General features: G+C 32.1%; 2 protein-coding genes across 4 annotated transcripts in view; one reads left to right on the forward strand and one right to left on the reverse strand.

Moving 5' to 3' along the window:
• LOC109603008 (autophagy-related protein 16-1) overlaps positions 1-21,933 on the forward strand; it is a 566,938-nt gene that overhangs the window by 151,396 nt on the left and 393,609 nt on the right. The gene's annotated exons all lie outside the window — the stretch shown is intronic.
• Positions 1-21,933, reverse strand: part of LOC109604430 (uncharacterized) — a 177,392-nt gene that overhangs the window by 135,433 nt on the left and 20,026 nt on the right. The window contains exon 3 of the mRNA XM_049965152.1: positions 426-453. The gene's annotated coding sequence lies outside the window, so the exon portion shown is untranslated. The remainder of the gene's footprint in view (positions 1-425; positions 454-21,933) is intronic.

Below are 21,933 nucleotides of genomic sequence, written 5' to 3' on the forward strand. Positions count from 1 at the left end.
TATAATTTATTTTTTTAAGTGAACTATTGCACAGAGCCAAGGAAGGCAATACCACGAGATGAATTGCTGGTATGGAATGTTTACATTTCATCGAAATATAAAGAAAACCGGCGGACGTAATTGCTTTGAGTAATAAATAATGCCAACGAGCTCCATTAATAAAGTCGTAATAATACATTTCAATAATAGTGAAACGAGTTTGCATCGTAGGCGAAAATAAACAAACACCGCATATCCTGAACTATGGTGCTATTTGCACATTTGTCTGTTGTCAATGCGCATAATAACACCTTCCAGCGTGCATTATTTTAATGGCGTATCTTATATCTGGTATTACGGTTTGTTGTATCACACATTCAAGTCGTCCCGATGAATAATTTCTGGCTAATTTGGGCGTTTATCCTGCTGACAAAGGGATGTCTTACCTTTTGTGTCCCCAAAGGAAGTACGTTCCTGCAAAAAATAAATAAAAATGGTGTTATTAATGGAGGTCCATTTCCAGTCTTGGAGGTGTGATGATTTAAATGTTTGTCGCGATCTTCGGGGGTCGGTTTTTAGGCCGTCCGATAATTCATGCATGTTAATGGCGTTCGACCGTCGACACTAGTTAAAATAATGGCCAATTGCTCACTCCCACGCTGCCAAACTTGCGATTTATTAGTTTTGGTGGCGCAATTAAATCGCCGGAAAATTTATGCCGCCCGTTTATCGTTTTATTTTCGATTTTGAGTCACTCGCCGAATGCCGAAATTGAAATATGATACATCATGCGTCGACACTTTATTGCAAATTTCTGCATAACATTAAATATAACCGGCCTTAATGGGGGTGGGGGGTTGTAATTGAATTTTCTGATGTACCATAAATGTCACGCAGAAAGTATTGTTCACCTTAATTAATTCCCTCTTTGCCGGGTAAATCAAATTCCATAATGGTGTGCACGTTTACATCCGATACTTCCAACAAGAAGTTTGCATCGCCATCAATACGAACTGGAAACTCGATTGATCGAGTCCCAGGCTCCGTTTCTGAGAAGTTTGTCGGTGGTTTTGAAACTTGAAATAATTGGTTGTGCACCGTAATGAGGATTACTACGTCAACATTATTAAACATCATTATTACTAACTAGTCTGCTTAAGTTATTGGTTACATTATGAATGTATAATGTACACAGAACACCGTTACGTTTTGCCTCGCATCGCATTTTAGCCCCGCTGACAGTCTGGCCACTCTAATCTAGTGTTAAACTCTTCCACCACGAATCCCTTGTACATTTTAAACACGTTTAACGTCCATGAAAACGAAAGTGATGACAGAAATTATCGGCAAATAATATAATTATAATGAAAATGAACGGACGAACAACGGGGTCGCCGACCCGAAAGTGACAGAAAACCCATCAATATTTTAATGGTCCATAAAATATTACTGCAGTGTTTTGGTTTACACTTGCGTTCGGCATTAGCAGATACTTCCGTTACGACGTAAGATTAAAGCGACAATAATCCTCTTATGTACGGTTGGAGGTAGAGCTCTTCTAACAATAATTACAATATTAAATGTTTGAGTGTGACTAAAGGCTAAATTATTATGTTTTAATTAATATTTCAAACTAAAATCTTACATATAGTAAAAATGTATCAGTCATTTTGAGTATAGTAGGCTGGATATCAATGCTGTGACGTCACTGGCTTTCTCAGCTAAAGCTCAACAAAGCTAGTGACGTCACTACCTCTGTTGCTACCTAAAATGAGTAGAATTCAGTTAGAAATTAATTTTCTAGTTTAATAGGTATGTCTGAGACTTAATATTAACATTTATAACATCTATAGTTAACAATATTTACCATTTTGTCACAAAATACGATTTTTTTTAAATTAGTTATTATAATAAAATATATTAAAGTACAGTAAAATATGTTTATTTTCTGATTTTTATTTAGGTGAGGTTTTTGCAAACGTTTATGTTTATTTTTAACAAAATTCTTCAAGATTTTTTAAAACTACTTTAAATATATAATTGAAATATTACTATATTTATAATATTAAATATTATTACAATATGTAGATTGTAAATTAGTTCAGAAATAATCTTTTTTTATAAAATATTTATTTTATTTTATACGTACGTTGAATGAACATTTCTTTTTAAGTGAACACTGATTTAATACTACTTATACTAAGATAAATTTACTAAAATTTAAATTTTAAGAGTATTATTATGATTATAGTATAATTAGTATAGTATTATATTATTATATTGTTGAAAAATAAGACAAATTTTGCTATTTTTGACAGTTTAATCCATAGACTACTTAATTAAAAATATAAATTACTAAGAATATAATTTTTAATTGTGTTAATTTAAATTAACAATTAATTTATTATTAAATGGATGTTGCAAAATATTTTTAGACAAATTTATAATTTTACAAAGAAAAATAACACTTATATTAATATATTTTGACGTGTATTTAAATGATTTTATTTTTTCTTGTATTTCCTAGTTAATCTCTCCTTGGACAAAGCTAGTGACGTCACTAGCTCTGTTGCTACATATAACGAGTAGTATTCAGTTACAAATTAATTTTCTAGTCTAATAGGTATATTTTAGACTTGATATTAATAATTGTAATATCTATAATTAACAATATTTACCATTTTGTCACAAAATACCATTTTTTTTTAAATTAGTTCTTATAATAAAATATATTAAAGTCCAGTAAAATTGGTTGATTTCCTGATTTTTATTTAGGTGAGGTTTTTGCAATTGTTTATGTTTATTTTTAAGAAAACTGTTCAAGATTTTTAAAAATACTTTAAATATATAGTTGAAATATTAATATATTTATAATATTCAATATTATAATAATAGGCAGAATGTAAATTAGTTCAGAAATAATCTTTTTTATAAGATGTTTATTTTATTTTATACGTACGTTGAATGAAAATTTCTTTTTAAATGAACACTGATAAAATAATTTCAATTAACAATTAATTTATTATTAAATGGATGTTGCAAAATATTTTTAGACAAATTTATAAATTTATATACAAAAAGAACACTTACATTAATAGATTTTGACGTGTATTTAAATGATTTTATTTTTTCTTGTATTTCCCAGGTAATCTCTCCTTGGACAAAGCTAGTGACGTCACTAGCTCTGTTGCTATATATAACGAGTAGTATTCAGCTACAAATTAATTTTCTAGTCTAGTAAGTGTATTTTAGACTTAATATTAATATCTGTAACATCTATAGTTAACAATATCTATCATTTTGTCTTAAAATACCATTTTTATAAATTAAATTATAAATAATTAAAATATATTAAAATGCAGTAAAATATGTTGATTTTCTGATTTTTATTTAGGTAAAGATTTTGTAAACATAAATAAAAATATGTTTAATATATTCAAAATCTCTTGAATAAAGATATAACAGGCAAAGAAAACTAAATGATTTTGCTTATAGTTCTTCAAAACCTTTGATATAATTAAGTAAGTAAGATCAGTTAATCAACACACATAGTAAAAGATAGCTTAACTTCTAAATCCTTGATTAATATGCAAAAAACTAAAAATGTAGTAATTTTGAGGTGATATTAGATAAATGAAACGACACCAAACAAAACAATGGTACGACAACATCCGGGTCCATGTTAGAGACACAAAGGCGGGCACAACTTTTTGTTTGCTAATCTATCAGCGTGCGAGACCAAAATAGAGAAAGAAGTTACGGGAAGTTGGACGTGGATACTCCGAATACATCAAACAATTCCGATACGGACAAACATACGAAAATATTAGAGCCGTGTCGGCTTCGGGGGGAGGGCCGAAGGGGGACCGAGTTGTTGGGTGTACAGGGAAAAGGGTTTCGAAGCGGAACGGCTGCCAATCGCTGACAAATTTCCAACAACTGCGTCCGTCCACCTCTGTTTATTACAACTCTCAATAGTAGCGAGCCTGTCAAATAAGATTAAAGTGGTCGGAAGCTGCAGAACTTGTGACAGCTGAATGCATGGGACTGCCCGATCTAAACTAACCTTGGTCGAATCAGCCTCTACGCCCGTCAAGACGTTCACCGCCATTCCTATAAACTATCAGTTTTTAGCCTCCGCGCAATTTACTTTCACAGACATTATGATGCATTGCCTCGTATTGTATGGAAAATGCGCCCATTGACGCGCTTGACAGGTTCCACAAAAATACAATATGTGGGAAAGCGTTCGTTTAAATATAAATAAACTTGGTTTGAGACAATTTATAAATATGGCGTTCGCAAAACGAGGAGCTCAAGCCGGTGATTTTGATCAAGACACACACATCAGTCGGGCCCCTCGAAAGCAAATAAAGGCTGGGAGTGAGCCGTGTTGCTGGATCCCCATCGGACGTTCCACCGTGCTTATTCTTAGGGCAAACAAATCCACGGTACACAGACGGCTCAGTCTGTTAGCGATATTGGATATCGGTACACTTTTCGAGTCCGTCCTTAAAGATTTATTAACATCGCTCCCATCTCATTACCATTTTCAATTTGGCGAAGTGTTTCCTCATACTTCCGATCACTCGGTCGTTATGAAGACCTCCGCCAATGCGTTTATAAATCTTCATCAATTCGCCGAGCCGGCTGAAAAGCTCCGGTAGAAGGTCTCCTTTGGAACGGACCTCCATTTCAGCACGTACCTGCGCACCAACCAGGTGGGCTTTTAATTAAAAAAATCTAAAAGGAAATAAATATGCAAAGACACTGTTACATTGTAATGGAATGTTTCCTTATAAAACAGGCGAGTAAGTAATTAAAAGGGAATGAGATGTGAGCACCAGATGATTATTGCAAATTTATAAAAATATTTTCCGCATAACAAAGCCGTTAGAAATAGTGAACGGCTCTAATGAAAAATATTCCGGACGAGGCCTTAATGAAATTTAGATTACATTGTTAATATCCCCCGTGGTATGATTAAACTTCTTGATTTTATGGTTCTGTTGCCATCTCGGTGTCGGCTTGAGGCATTTTTATGGTTGTACTTAAGTTTTATGGATTGTTGACAAGTCGACAAAAGTAAGTAATAATTTGTCGGAAATTGTCGCTCATACGATAGTTATGCGTTCCATTATTATGGAGATGCGGCAATCTTCTGCTGTAAACTATGTCAGAATTATTCCTGTTTTGTGGTTTCAGCAATTTGCCTAATATAAATTACATGTAATAATGTCTTATGTGTGAGATAATCGCGGTCAGCAAAAACACAACTTATTATTATGAACTACATTTTAATTAAATAATTGATATTATTATCCGTAGAATTAATTAATTATCCTTACTAATTGTTAACTTTATCAACTTAAAATCATTGTTAAAAGCTTGTGACGTCACTAGCTTTATCACAGGGATGCATGACTAGGAAACATCAGAGGAAATTGAATATTAAAATATATTAATTAAGTGTTTTTTTGTGCTATATTTATAATTTGCCTAAAAATATTTTACATCATCTATTTGATAATAAATTAATAGAAAATAACTGTAAGTATAATACAATCCTTTAGTCTTCTTTGTCTGTTATGTCTTAATTCGAGAAGTTTTTGAGGAACCCACACGTCCTCCAATAATTGGATATGGTGGCTCCAATGGTTTTATATAATGAGCTGTATCAATTAGTATTTCAAGGCTTTTGTTTGTATCTTTATTAACACTTTTATAAACCCTTGAAGAAATATCCATTTTATGTATGAAGAAATATTAGTTTTATATAATATACTTACTTATCTTTTTTTGCCTACCAAGTTTTTATTTAAGAGTTTTTGGTGGAACCTTTGATACATTTTCAATTAACAAATTGTTTCCAATAATTAATTGAGTATAATGATAATTGGAGAATCTTAATGGTAAGTTGATTTAATTAATCGTATTTCAAAATTGTCATTGATTATCGAGGCTCGATGTATATAATCCAAATAATTCCTTATTTGAAGGGTTTTGACAAGACAAATTTTTAAAAATCCGACGTTTATTTTATATCAAATAGAGTGCGACCAAAAATGATTGAACTAAAAAACCACTTTATCTTTAAAATGTTAAATAAAAAATTATCAAGATTCTAAAAGAGAACAGAAAATGGAACCTGTTGATGATGATAACGTACAGAAAGTAGTTTTTTCGGTCAATCATTTTAGATCGCCCCGTATTGGCAATAAGAGTGAATCGAATATTTCTTTGTCGTGTTTCCGGTTTTTATTATAGACAATATGAGATAATCCGTGCCTTAAACCGCCGTATGCCGTCCAATAAAACGTTAATTATGCCATTTAGATAGACAAACACCATATTAAAGTTCAACTTTAGGTATATACTGGTTAAAAACTTGTTTAAGTGCCACATATACCAAGTTTACTGTACTAGTATCCAGGTTCTAAAATAGACTTATTAGTTACCATATATGAGCAAAGTGAAATGGAGTTAGTTTTGAAGACGCAATATGGTGATCATGGCGTAATATTTCACCGGACCAACAATTTTTCTATGGCAAATCCTTTTCCGGCCAGTGCGACTTTTTTTCACACGACAACCGATCTAATAATACATTTTGTTTTTTGTTGCAAATCTTATTAACGGAACACTGTTTTTTGCGTGATCAATAAATCATCCCGAAACCGTATCGACGAGTCGAACGGAACAGTTAGCTCCGAATTGAAACGTGGGTGACTGACGAACTGGTCGACCGCGTAATCGATCATAAACTCGTCCTTTAATGGAACCGATTTGTGTGGACAATTGACGGGCGTGCGTTCAACATTCTTAATTAATTAACCGTTCCGGCGACTAACTGTGCACCGTGTCACTCGCGTTTCATACACATGTAAGGATTAAACGCCACAATTTTCTGACCGTGGACGCGGAAGAAAAAACCACGAAACATGCGGAGATAAAGATGTGCCTTTTTATGAATGGGCCTGCACGACAACTGACATTTAAACGTTTCCACAAGCGGCCGACAAACGGCCATCGAACATATGTCCGATGCGTTATCGGAGTAACAAGGTTTGTTAAATGTTTCGGATTCCCATGATGAACGTCTTCTCTATGGGAGTGTCCTCCACTGAATCATTAAGCAAACACAAATATGCAATTAACTGTTAATCCAGACATAAAAAACCCTACCTCTTTCGTACGGCCCGTTACTGTATTATGACCCTTATCACTTTTTACCATAATCCACCCATTCAATATCGCCACGTCGTGAGCCATAAACAATGCCGTTTGATCCTGGTTGAACGGCGAGAATCAACAAGATTTTTTTCCTCACCACATGAGTCCACACAAAAATTACTCGAGGCCGTACCGGCACATATGGGTCAGTAGTGGACGAATTGGGTGGTACCGGACTGGTTCGACGTGTCCATGATTGCAAGTGGCCGTGCGTTAATTAAACCTCGACAATTAGTTACAGTTATTCGATAGTTTGGAGCCCAAAATGCGTCCGATAATCAACCAAAACCTCGAAACACAATTCGGCACAGCTCATTACGTAAGACCGTTAAGATCCGCTAATTACCATTATCCTCGAGACGTTGAAATTATGGAATATAGATCAATACTGTAAATTGTTGGAGGAAATGAGTAAGTTTAAGTGTGTATTCAACGGTTATTGCACAAAACTTTTGAATGGAGGCGTTTAAAATTGATATTTTTTCTTCAGGGGTTTATAACAGCGTTAATAAAGGTTCAATTTTGCACTTGTGGAACCGTCATCTTGATTACAGTAATTTGTTAAGTCGTTTCAAACACTTATTCTCTCATATCAGTTAGATACATCACTTTAGAAGTCAATTTTGCCCTTGTGGAGCCGCCATCTTGGTTACAGTAATTTGTTATGTAGTTTCTAACACTTATTCTCTCATATCAGTTAGTTACATCACTTTAGAAGTCAATTTTGCCCTTCTGGAGCCGCCATCTTGGTTGCAGTAGTTTGTTAAGTAGTTTCAAACACTTATTCTCTCATATCAGTTAGTTACATCACTTTAGAAGTCAATATTGCCCTCATGGAGCCGCCATCTTGGTTACAGTAATTTGTTATGTAGTTTCAAATACTTATTCTCTCATATCAGTTAGTTACATCAGTTTAGAAGTCAATTTTGCCCTTGTGGAGCCGCCATCTTGGTTACAGTAATTTGTTATGTAGTTTCTAACACTTAATCTCTCATATCAGTTAGATACATCACTTTAGAAGTCAATTTTGTACTTGTGGAACCGCCATCTTGGTTACAGTAATTTGTTAAGTCGTTTCAAACACTTATTCTCTCATATCAGTTAGACACATTACTTTAGAAGTGAATTTTGCACTTGTGGAACCGCCATCTTGGTTACAGTAAATTGTTATGTAGTTTTAAACACTTATTCTCTCATATCAGTTAGACACATTACTTTAGAAGTGAATTTTGCACTTGTGGAGCCGCCATCTTGATTACAGTAATTTGTTAAGAAGTTTCAAACACTTATTCTCTCATATCAGTTAGATACATCCCTTTAGAAGTCACTTTTGCCTTTGTGGAGCCGCCATCTTGGTTACAGTAATTTGTTATGTAGTTTCAAAGACTTATTCTCTCATATCAGTTAGATACATCACTTTAGAAGTCAATTTTGTACTTGTAGAACCGCCATCTTGATTACAGTAATTTGTTAAGTCGTTTCAAACACTTATTCTCTCATATCAGTTAGACACATTACTTTAGAAGTGAATTTTGCACTTGTGGAACCGCCATCTTGGTTACAGTAAATTGTTATGTAGTTTCAAACACTTATTCTTTCATATCAGTTAGATACATCACTTTAGAAGTCAATTTTGCCCTTGTGGAGCCGCCATCTTGATTACAGTAATTTGTTAAGAAGTTTCAAACACTTATTCTCTCATATCAGTTAGATACATCACTTTAGAAGTCAATTTTGTACTTGTGGAACCGCTATCTTCGTTACAGTAGTTTGTTAAGTAGTTTCAAACACTTATTCTCTCATATCAGTTAGATACATCACTTTAGAAGTCAATTTTGCCTTTGTGGAGCCGTCATTTTGGTTACAGTAATTTGTTAAGTAGTTTCAAATACTTTTATTCTCTCATATCAGTTATATACACCTCTTTAGAAGTTTTTCATAAAACTTTTGAATGAAGGCGTTTAAAGTTTCTCCATAATCAACAATTTTGAAACACCATTAATTATAATATATTATAATTATATGATAAAACAAAGTTTCTAAAAATATAACAAATACAGTATGATCAAAAATGACTAAGTTAATCAAAACCTTTCAAACAAGAGAGATACTAAAGTAGAAGAAAAATCAAATCTTGGACTATGTCTCAATGGTCTTATCAAAATAAACTTGGCCTATTCTTTATCTTAATGAAATGATTTATTATTATTGTTGAGCATTTTATAAATATCACTTCATTAGTAATAAAAAGGGCATGAATTCTCCTGAATCGCCGAGTTTCAGCAATTAACTATGCTAACTACTATTTACTTTTTCATCAGTTAGCCACAATATGCAAATTGCACTAGTTTTTTGTTTTTCCGTAACTGATATGGCCGGGTATTAATTAGCAGATAATCAGCACGGTGATAATGTTCATTTACTAGTTCGAGGCGTGGAAATTTATTTTATTGTAATAATAATCAAACAAAAATGCGTAGGAATTCACGATTTGTCCCGGCGATAATCATGATTACAAGAATTTGCTTGCAAATAGCTCAATTTTTTATTTGTAGCTGTTTGAATAACGTTCGTAATGTGGTATTCTGGTAAACTTTCAATATGAATGCCGTAACACATTTGTTCATTACACATAAAGTCCAGGATTAATGCGTTCGTTATATTGTAAAATATGGTCACTTCAGGTATCAATTTCCAGCTTCGGAGAATTTTAATCAGCAAAACCCCAAATCAAAAAGCACCCAGGTTGCGTTGATTCAAAGATACCAAGACACGGCGAAGCCCCGACGTAAGGGGGACGTTTGTGTATCGTAAATCGTGCCCCGAACGACAACCGCGATAAAACCACACTCCATTCACGTTAACTACCGTTGCAAATGGGCAACAGGAACGGTGACATTGATTCCGACGGTGGATACGATCGCACAGTCGTACCGCACCGCCGAATCAGATCCTGCGCACCAAAAAATCAGCACGGGCTGAGATGACCGACGACCAACAACCAGATCAGCTGCGCAGATTCGTGTAATGGTCATAACGTTTTGTGTGATGATGATGTTGTTGGTTAGATAGGAGGGCAAACGAGATCCTTGATCTAGTCTTCCTTCTTAGTACCAACTACGTCTCCCTAATTAAGCCCAAATTTTTCCTGTAAACAAGCTCTGAGTTCGATTAACAGGAAACACGATTTTTATCCACTTTCTTCCATAACGTATAATTATAAATTATAACTGTTTAAATTTTATTACTTTCTCATTTACATAAAGTGGACGTGATAGTTATTAGTAGCAAATACTTAATAATAAAATAAACCACCACAGTTACCACAGTACTTTTATTTTATGTCCGAGGCATAAGTTATACGATAAATTGGCGGAATCTCCAAGAAAGTGTCGATTATAAATAAAGGCGAATAACTGACCGGTTTCACTTATTGTGAATAATTCAAGATGATGCACTCTCGGTATTCTTGGTATTTTCCTGGGGCACCGTTACATCCTATCTTGACAGATATTGGTCCAATTAATACGTTCCCATAGATGAACGTTGTCGGTGACTTTTTTAAAAGGATATTGGTCTAGTTTTATTCTAGGATGTCATCGACGTAATATTTAAATCCATTACTTTTATGAACCTAGAGTCAATTCACACGACATACTCTATTATAGCTGGTTCACAGCACCAACGTAGTAATTAACAATTATAATACATATTCATAAAAATGAAAACCAAAGACTTAAAAGTGTAATGATATTGTGTGTTTATTACTCGACGTACGTTTTTCTTCAAAGATCTTTAATTACTTCATTAATTTAGAGGCGTTATTGTTCCCAAGCCGTTTTATGAGCACTAAATACAAATATTAACAGTTTAAAACGACAACAAAACAAGTTTAATTACAATGAATAATTCAAGATGCTGCGACAGCTATTCGAAACTCGTAGCCACTTAGATTCCTGATATTTTTCTGGCGGACCGTTACACTTAACACGACAGGTATTAGTGCAATTAAAACGAACCACTAATTTTCCCATAGAAACTTGATCATTTAAATATACCGGTCCATGGATATTATCGTGAATGCTGTTGAACTAGTAAAATATTGCATCGATCATTATACAAGATAATCAGTTATCGCGTACTGGAATTTTAATACACACTCTTTACTGACATTATATTATTATTATTAATCCGTATTAATATTCATTAAAGTTTCCACGTAGGAAATTAAAAGAGGGGGATGCACCACCATTAATTGTGAACAAAAAGTCACGTTAATAATAGGTTATGTTCAGCCACTAAAAAATAAAAAAATGTACGAAGCCACACACATGGATTTAATTGTTCACAACAATTCACATCATTCAGATTATATTTTCTCATATGCATATGTTTTGTAATCAATTATTGCACCGTGGATTTCCCACATTGATGAGATTTGGTATAAAATATATTAATATATGTATGCTAATGCAACGGCCGTTTTACATAATTATCTGGCAAATTGTATACACTATAAATCATACTATACGTAAAAGTGTTAATAATCGTTGCACTGATTTTCTGGTACATTGGATTTTATGCTTTACCCACGCGAAAACCGATTAAAATAATGAGCTGCATCAAGTATGAAGTTGTTATCATACGGTTTTTGAATGCCTTATTTACTGTTTTGATTGTGAATTTCAAATTAGCAATTATCCTCAAAAATATGATAATTAATAACAGGAATATGATATAGATAACTACTTTACCGACACTAATGTCAAATTGTTATATTGTGGGTATAAGTAATTTTAAATTATAATTGTTTATAATTTATGGTCGTCAATGAAGTTGAGCTTGAATGGTTATTTTGTCCTTGGAGGGTCCTGCTTCTTCAATAGATTATGACTAAATAATTATCTATACTATCAATCACTTTAGAAGTCAATTTGACACTTGTGGAACCGCCATCTTGGTTTCAGTAATTTGTTAAGTAGTGTCAAATACTTATTCTCTCATATCAATTAGATACCATCACTTTAGATGTCAATTTTGCACTTGTGGAGCCGCCATCTTGGTTACAGTAATTTGAAAAGTAGTTTCAAACACTTATTCTCTCATATCAGTTAGATATATCACTTTAGATGTCAATTTTGCACTTGTGGAGCCGCCATCTTGGTTACAGTACTTTTGTTAAGTAGTTTCAAACACGTATTCTCTCATATCAGTTAGATAAATCACTTTAGAAGTCAATTTTGTCCTTGTGGAGCCGCCATCTTGGTTACAGTAATTTGTTAAGTAGTTTCAAACACGTATTCTCTCATATCAGTTAGTTACATCACTTTAGAAGTCAATATTGCCCTCATGGAGCCGCCATCTTGGTTACAGTAATTTGTTATGTAGTTTCAAATACTTATTCTCTCATATCAGTTAGTTACATCAGTTTAGAAGTCAATTTTGCCCTTGTGGAGCCGCCATCTTGGTTACAGTAATTTGTTATGTAGTTTCTAACACTCAATCTCTCATATCAGTTAGATACATCACTTTAGAAGTCAATTTTGTACTTGTGGAACCGCCATCTTGGTTACAGTAATTTGTTAAGTCGTTTCAAACACTTATTCTCTCATATCAGTTAGACACATTACTTTAGAAGTGAATTTTGCACTTGTGGAACCGCCATCTTGGTTACAGTAAATTGTTATGTAGTTTCAAACACTTATTCTCTCATATCAGTTAGATACATCACTTTAGAAGTCAATTTTGTACTTGTGGAACCGTCATCTTGATTACAGTACTTTGTTAAGTCGTTTCAAATACTTATTCTCTCATATCAGTTAGACACATTACTTTAGAAGTGAATTTTGCCCTTGTGGAGCCGCCATCTTGATTACAGTAATTTGTTAAGTCATTTCAAACACTTATTCTCTCATATTAATTAGATACCATCACTTTAGAAGTTAATTTTGTACTTGTGGAACTTCCATCTTGGTTACAGTAATTTGTTAAGTAGTTTCAAACACGTATTCTCTCATATCAGTTAGATAAATCACTTTAGAAGTCAATTTTGTACTTGTGGAACCGCCATCTTGGTTACAGTAATTTGTTAAGTAGTTTCAAACACGTATTCTCTCATATCAGTTAGATAAATCACTTTAGAAGTCAATTTTGTACTTGTGGAACCGCCATCTTGGTTACAGTAATTTGTTAAGTAGTTTCAAACACTTATTCTCTCATATCAGTTAGATACATTACTTTAGAACTCAATTTTGCACTTGTGGAGCCGCCATCTTGGTTACAGTAATTTGTTAAGTAGTTTCAAACACTTATTCTCTCATATCATTTAGTTAGTAAGTGTAATTCTGAATTATAATTGATGTTTCTTCAAGATGAACAAAAGTGTTAAACCATTAAGAGTGATCATACATCAGTATCACCTCCAGAACATACAAAGTTCTATAGTCTATCGTAAAACTGAATTTGTATACATATTTATTATCATCAAGCCTTTGGAAGAGAGAATTTTGAATTATAACTGATGCTCATTAAAATGAACAAGATTGTTAACCACTCAATTCTTGAAAGCAAACTTCAGATTAGGCATCAGTTAATTCTTAATCTATGGGGTATTGAAGTATAGGTGATGTTTCTTCAAGATAAACAAGATTGTTAGACCATTGGAAGAAGAAATAGTAAGGAAATAACTGAAGAGTTTAACAGGATTATTTCTAGTTTCTATAATAATAATAATAAATAACCATTTAACTTTTGAAAACAAACTTTAGACTTCTCAACACTTAATTTATTTATGGAGTATTGAACAATAGTTGACGTTTCTTCAGGATGAACAAGATTGTTGGACTATTGGAAGTAGAAAATGGAAGTAAAATTTGGATCTGGAGCTGATGTTCATGTATGTACACTCTTCAGCTTTTTCTTTCTACTTTCAATAGTATGACAATTTTTGTTTATCTTGAAATAACATCAATTACAGTTCAATAATAGATACAGGAATTATATAATGTTGTCTTTTCTAAGACTTGTTGAAATTAAGATTTAAAATAGATCAGTGCTGTTTATCTTAGAGGGACAACATCAATAATTGAATATTCCATTTATAAATTAAGTTAACAGTTGGATCCTCTACATGTAAATTAAGCTCCAAGATGGAACACAGAACTTTAGTTGATAAGACTGCCTCAAGGTCAATCTGGAAATGGGACAATTTAATTGGTTTTGGCCAAACTATTGGAGGTGGCCAAACGAGATGCTCTCGTTAAAAGACCGTGGGGAATATCGCGCGTACTAATTAAGCTTCCTGTTTGGTCCGATCGAAACAAAGCCCAATAAGTAAATGTCGTACAACGAAGAGGCGGGAATTGCTGAATCGTTGATGTGCACGGACATCGGCATGGGACTGCATGATGGAGTAATGGTGCCCCGTCCAATATGTGACGTACAATAAATACGTTTGGGACCGTGATTTACAACCGACAGCGATAACTAGATTTGCCGACGTTGCTACTCAATAATTAAACAACGGCGCCGCTCGCGCTAAGAGGATTCCTGGGCCATAAGCCACCAATTTCCACTTGCACAAAGGATAAAACGGCCGTCCTGACCCTCCGCTTGCATACACATTGTCCGTCCGATATAAGAGCTTCTAATTAATATAATCCAATCCGCAAAGGTTTGTAGGGGTAAAAGGTTAAGTTACCCTTAAACAAATACTTTAATAATTAATGCCTTCCACTGATCCAACCTTTCATTATCAGTGTTACATTTTTAGTTATGACGGGTGACGTTGAAAAATTGGATTAAGAAAATGCAGATGCACGTTGTGAATAGATAGATGAACAATAAAAGAACCTCACATTGTTCTCGGCGTGTGCATTGTTCAGATTTAGCAACTAATTCCCATAACTATTCATGTTTGTTATTGTAGCAGCCCATGTATCAATAAATAATCGCATTGTTTGATTCATCAAAGGACCATAAATAATTGTCTCGGGTGATGTGGCCGCGGTTTCACTTACTCGCAAAAGACAAGATGACTGATCGCCGAAGTTCAATGGTAACAAGTGCGCGAACGGGAACGTCCGACGTGCCCCATTCATCAAACATCATTTTTTAAGCCGTGACGAAAAACCAGCCCCCGTGGCCGTAACGCATGTGAACGATATCGATTCAGGATGGTCCATCGGAATCGGCAATCCAATCTAGTTTATTGCATACTTAGCCGATACTGAGCCACTGGAGATTCCCACACACATACACACCTCGGTTTTAGTGCACATACACGAATCTCCTTTAATCGGTCACGCAAATAGATTGTGCCGGTATTAAACACACACCTCATTGTGAGCTTTACACTCACTGGGTTTGCGTTTGGTGCAAACGATTGATTTGCCACTTTGGGGCTACAAAAATTTTCATTAACTTCATCCCGCAACCGCAATCAGGTTTGTAAAGTTACGCAAGTATTCTACTGTAAACAATATGGCGGTTCCACAAGTTAAATTGACTTCCAAAGGCTAGATTAATCTAAAGTTCTATATTTTTTCTTAATTAAGCCTTTGGAAGCTCTTGAAAGTAAGCTTCAGGCTCTTCATCACTTAATTTGTCTATTGAGTATTGAACTATAACTGATGTTTCTTCAAGGTGATGGTTATTACATCATTGGAAGTAGAAAAAGTAAGTAAATACATCAGTATCAGCTCTAGAACATCTTAAATTTTATGTTTTATCTCAATCAAGCCTTTGGAAGATAAAAATAAATAAGCACTCAACTCTTGGAAGCAAGCTTCAGACTGTCCATCCTTTAATTTATCTTTGGAGTAATGAATCATTACTTATGTATCTTCAAGATGAACGATATTGTTCATTGAAAGTAGGAAAAGTAAATAAATATATCAGGATCAGCTCTAAAACTTCAAAAGTTTAATGTTTTATCTCAATCGAGTCTTTGGAAGATAAAAATAAATAACCACTCAACTCTTGGAAGCAACCTTCAGACGCTCCATCATTTAATTTATCTTTGGAGTATTGAATTATAACTGATGTATCTTCAAGATGAACGATATTGTTCATTGAAAGTAAGAAAATGAAATAAATACATCAGGATCAACTCTAGAACATCAAAAGTTTAATATCTTATCTTAATCAAGTCTTTGGAAGATAAAAGTAAATAACCACCCAACTCTTGGAGGCAAACTTCAGACTGTCCATACTTTAATTTATCTTTGGAGTAATGAATTATAACTTATGTATCTTCAAGATGAATGATATTGTTCATTGAAAGTAGGAAAAGTAAATAAATACATCAGTATCAGCTCTAGAATATCTAAAGTTTTATGTTTTATCTTAATCAAGCCTTTGGAAGATCAAAATAAATAATCAGTCAACTTTTAGAAGCAAGCTTCAGACTCTTCATCACTTAATTTATCTATGGAGTGTTGAATTATAATTGAGGTTTCTTCAAGATGAACGATATTGATCATTGGAAGTAGAAAAAGTAAATAAATACATCAGTATCAGCTCTAGAACATCTAAAGTTTTATGTTTTATCTTAATCAAGCCTTTGGAAGATCAAAATAAATAATCAGTCAACTTTTAGAAGCAAGCTTCAGACTCTTCATCACTTAATTTATCTATGAAGTGTTGAATTATAATTGAGGTTTCTTCAAGATGAACGATATTGATCATTGGAAGTAGAAAAAGTAAATAAATACATCAGTATCAGCTCTAGAACATTTAAAGTTTTATGTTTTATCTTAATCAAGCCTTTGGAAGACAAAAATAAATGACCACTCAACTTTTAGAAGCAAGCTTCAGTCTCTTCATCACTTAATTTCTCTATGGAGTGTTGAATTATAATTGAGGTTTCTTCAAGATGAACGATATTGACCATTGGAAGTAGGAAAAGTAAATAAATACATCAGCATCAGCTCTAGAACATCTAAAGTTTTATGTTTTATTTTAATCAAGCCTTTGGAAGATAAAAATAAATGACCACACAACTCTTAGAAGCAAGCTTCAGACTTCATCACTTAATTTATCTATGAAGTGTTGAATTATAATTGAGGTTTCTTCAAGATGAACGATATTGATCATTGGAAGTAGAAAAAGTAAATAAATATATCAGTATCAGCTCTAGAACATCTAAAGTTTTATGTTTTATCTTAATCAAGCCTTTGAAAGACAAAAATAAATGACCACTCAACTTTTAGAAGCAAGCTTCAGTCTCTTCATCACTTAATTTCTCTATGGAGTGTTGAATTATAATTGAGGTTTCTTCAAGATGAACGATATTGATCATTGGAAGTAGGAAAAGTAAATAAATACATCAGTATCAGCTCTAGTTTTATGTTTTATCTTAATCAAGCCTTTGTAAGATAAAAATAAATGACCACTCAACACTTGGAAGCAAACTGACGTTTCTTTAAGATGAACAAGATTGTTAGACCATTGGAAGCAGAAAAATTAAGAGTAACTACATCAGCATTAGCCCCAACATCTAAAGCTTAATGCTCTTCCTATTTATATGTAGATTATCATTAAGTTGTCTTCAACACTTATCTTATATGTGGAGTATTGAACTATAATTAATGTTGCCCCAAGATGTAGCATTGTTAAACTCGTAGAAGCAAAAAAAGCAGCTCGAGCAGCCCCAGATGCTCCATCATTAAGACCTTTCCTCGTAACATCTTTCAGCAATTCCGGTACAAGACCGATCATCTAACTGATACTCCTGACCGTTCCAAATTATTAATCACCCGCTAATGTGCGTAGCTGGAACGTAGCTGTTCGGTGCAGTGGCTCGTTACCGACGAAAAGGTGTGTACACGATTTATCCGGCGGAATCGTGCCTCAATTAGTTAAATATTAAATGTAAATACGACCTCAGCATATGGAACAGGAACATTAGTCAGTGTTAACACAACACCTCAGGAAAAATTTTAAGCAGATCCCGTGATAGCAGCAGTACTAGTAGTGCAATCCGTTTTACATTTAACGACGGCTTAAGGAGCAAATGGTGGAACGATTGTCAATCTTGGTTTCTTGCTTGTACCTTTAACTAACTAAAACTGTTTTAGTTAAATGTGAAACTACTACACCAGCTCTGGTTTTTATGTTTAAATTTAATCTAATGATCCGGCTTCTTTCTCAGCAAGTTATGATAAGAAGCTGAAGATAAATTAACTGTCAAATTAACCCATAGTTCCCGTGTTGGGATGATGAAGTCCAGAAACAACTAAGTGGATTAAAGACGAAACGTGTGCACCTAATGCAATTTGGAGGGTGATTAAAACGTTAATTAAAAAAGTTAACGCTGATTTAATTTGGAGTGGTCCATCGGATGATAATGATGACATTTCCGATTCGTTGAATTTTTCATGAGGTCGAAAGGAAGCGTGATTGGAAGACGGTTATTATAAAGCCATTAATATAAACCAGTGTCTGAAAAATGAGGATCTAGTTAATGATGCAGATTCGAGGTCTTAGTGGAGTGTGAAAACAGTAAAATGTATAATTTGGCTGCTCCAAGTGGTGATATCCTGAGGCCGATGAGGCATTTTTTCAGCCACAATATTTTAGCACGTTATGAACGGGTAATTGATACACGATTAGGTAAATAATCATGGTAATCTCGGCACCTAATCGTCCCGGCATAAGATGCAATCTGTGCGCATAAATTTTTATTAGTGTGTCACAGGACGCGTTTAGACAATGGGCTTTTGTGGAGACGTGGATGGATGTGAGAAAGACCTGGCACAGTGGGTAAACGAAATGCGAGGCATTTGCGGGTCAGTTGGCCAACGGGGAAGAGACGGTCGGCTCAACCGAATTACCCATGCGACTTGGCCATTATTACAGTTACCTCCCGGTATGGTAACGCTGTGACATAATTGGTATGCCGATGATCGTCGCCGAACGTACCCACTCCCACGTACCGTCTGCATACGAAATTTACACGCATTAATGCCTACCCCATTAAAAATTCCATTCCGATCGGGCTCGTGATAAATTATAACTGAAAACTTACCACGAGACCTTTTTTTTATCTGGCCATCCTCTCTAGCATGGTTATTGAATGCTAGAAACGCCTGTTGGGGTCTTCCGTTGATTTTTAACTAGTTAACAACGTGTAATTTGTTTTAAACTGCTCAGGACGAAAAGATTTTCTCTCGAAGTATGCTAATTGGAAGTTAGTTTTAACAAAAATTAAGCGAAAATATTTCGTAATGTGGGATCGTTAACGTCACTTAAAAAATTGCCGCATTTATACCAACACATTATACTTATGTTATCTCTATGCCAGATAAGATTCGATAATATGTAATGATATGCCTTTTATTTAATTGAAATATTTTCTGGCTATTAAGTGAGGGTATTTCTAAACCAATTCCGACACTTTTATCAATATTGTTTCAGTTTTAAAATCTAAAAAATCTGATCTTTATGATAAATATCTGATAATTATCAAAATGTGATAATGACTATCATGATCATTATCAATAATTGATAATTAACGTTATAATTTTTATTTTCACGATAATCATTATATTCAATGTTCAATAATTATCCACTTAATTTTCAAAATAAATATAAAATTTTAATATTTACTATTTACTGATTTTAAAGACAACTTACATTAATTAACAAAATATATTTTAAGAAATCAATTTTTTAATTCAATATTAGAACGTTTTATATCTATAAGATTTTTTATGAATTTTGGGGGATTATAAAATTTTTTAAGATCAATTATCATTTAATGACATTCGGTAATTTCATTATTATTGATTTTTTTCTGTCATACTTAAAAATGTAATTTTTCTAACAAATATCTGATAATTATCAAAAATTTATAATTATCCAGAGAACTGTCAACATTTGAACATTGTCTAAAAATGATAATTATCACATAATTATTATCATAATAAGACATTTTTCCACATATTATTATTTCTTGGTAACAAAAGTTGAGAAGTTTTTATATTAAGAAGTATTAATTAATAATTTCTGACATTATTATTGAAATTTATAAAATATTCAGACAATTTTTAAATATTAATAATTATCACAATAACTATTACATTATGATAATTATCAAAAATTTATAATTATCCAGAGAACTGTCAACATTTGAACATTGCCTAAAAATGATAATTATCACATAATTATTATCATAATAAGACATTTTTACACATATTATTATTTCTTGGTAACAAAAGTTGAGAAGTTTTTATATTAAGAAGTATTAATTAATAATTTCTGACATTATTATTGAAATTTATTAAACATTCAGACAATTTTTAAATATTGATAATTATCACAATAACTATTACATTATGATGATTATCAAAAATTTATAATTATCCAGAGAACTGTCAACATTTGAACATTGCCTAAAAATGATAATTATCACATAATTATTATCATAAGACATTTTTACACATATTATTATTTCTTGGTAACAAAAGTTGAGAAATTTTTATATTAAGAAATATTAATTAATAATTTCTGACATTATTATTGAAATTTATTAACATTCAGACAATTTTTAAATATTGATAATTATCACAATAACTATTACATTATGATGATTATCAAAAATTGAGAAAATATCTCTGTAAATATCAAATTTTAATTATTATCAAATTGTGATAATAATTAAAATTATATTATATTATAATTATATCAATATCAAATTATGATAATTATCTAGATAGAAATCAAATTTTATCAAAACTGATATTCATAAAAATATTTGATAATTATTTAGATACTATCAAATATTGATCATTATCAAAAATTGTTAATTATCTGAGTATCGTATAAATTTTGATAATTATCACTTAATTACTAAATATTACTGATTTTTTAATAAATATGTGATAATTGTCAATATTTTTTATAAATTGATAATTATGATAATATTTATCAAATTATAATAATTATTAAAAATTGATAATTATTTATTAACTATAAATTTTTAATCATTATCAAATTATGATAATTATCTAGGTAGAAATTAAATTTTACTAAAACTGATATTCATAAAAACATCTGATAATTATTCAAATACAATCAAATTTTGATCAATATCAAAAATTGTTAATTATCACTTAATTACTAAATATTACTGATTTTTCTAATAAATGTGTTATTATTTTCAATATTTTTTATAAATTGTTAATTATCATAATATTTATCAAATTTTAATAATTATAACTAGATAGAAATAAAATTTTACCAAAACTGATATTCATAAAAATATCTGCTCATTATTCAAATACTGTCAATTCTTGATCATTATCAAAAATTGATAATTATCTGAGTATCTTTCAAATTTTGATAATTATCACTTAATTATTAAATATTACTGATTTTTCTAATAAATATGTGATAATTTTTAATATTTTAGTTGGTGAATATCCAAAAAATTATTATAAATTGATAAATAACAATATTTATCAAATTATAATAATTATCAAAAATTGATTATTAGCTCATTAACTATAAAATTTAATTATCAAATTATGATAATTATCTAAATAGAAATTTTATTCATAAAAATATCTGATAATTATTTAGATACTATTAAATTTTGAACATTATCAAAAATGATTAATTAATTATCTGAGTATCTTTCAAATTTTGATAATTATTACTTAATTACTAAATATGTCTAATTTTTCTCATAAATATGTGATAATTTTCAATATTTAATAA

This window comes from Aethina tumida, chromosome 3, assembly GCF_024364675.1.
Source record: "Aethina tumida isolate Nest 87 chromosome 3, icAetTumi1.1, whole genome shotgun sequence".
Taxonomy (NCBI): Eukaryota; Metazoa; Arthropoda; class Insecta; order Coleoptera; family Nitidulidae; genus Aethina; species Aethina tumida.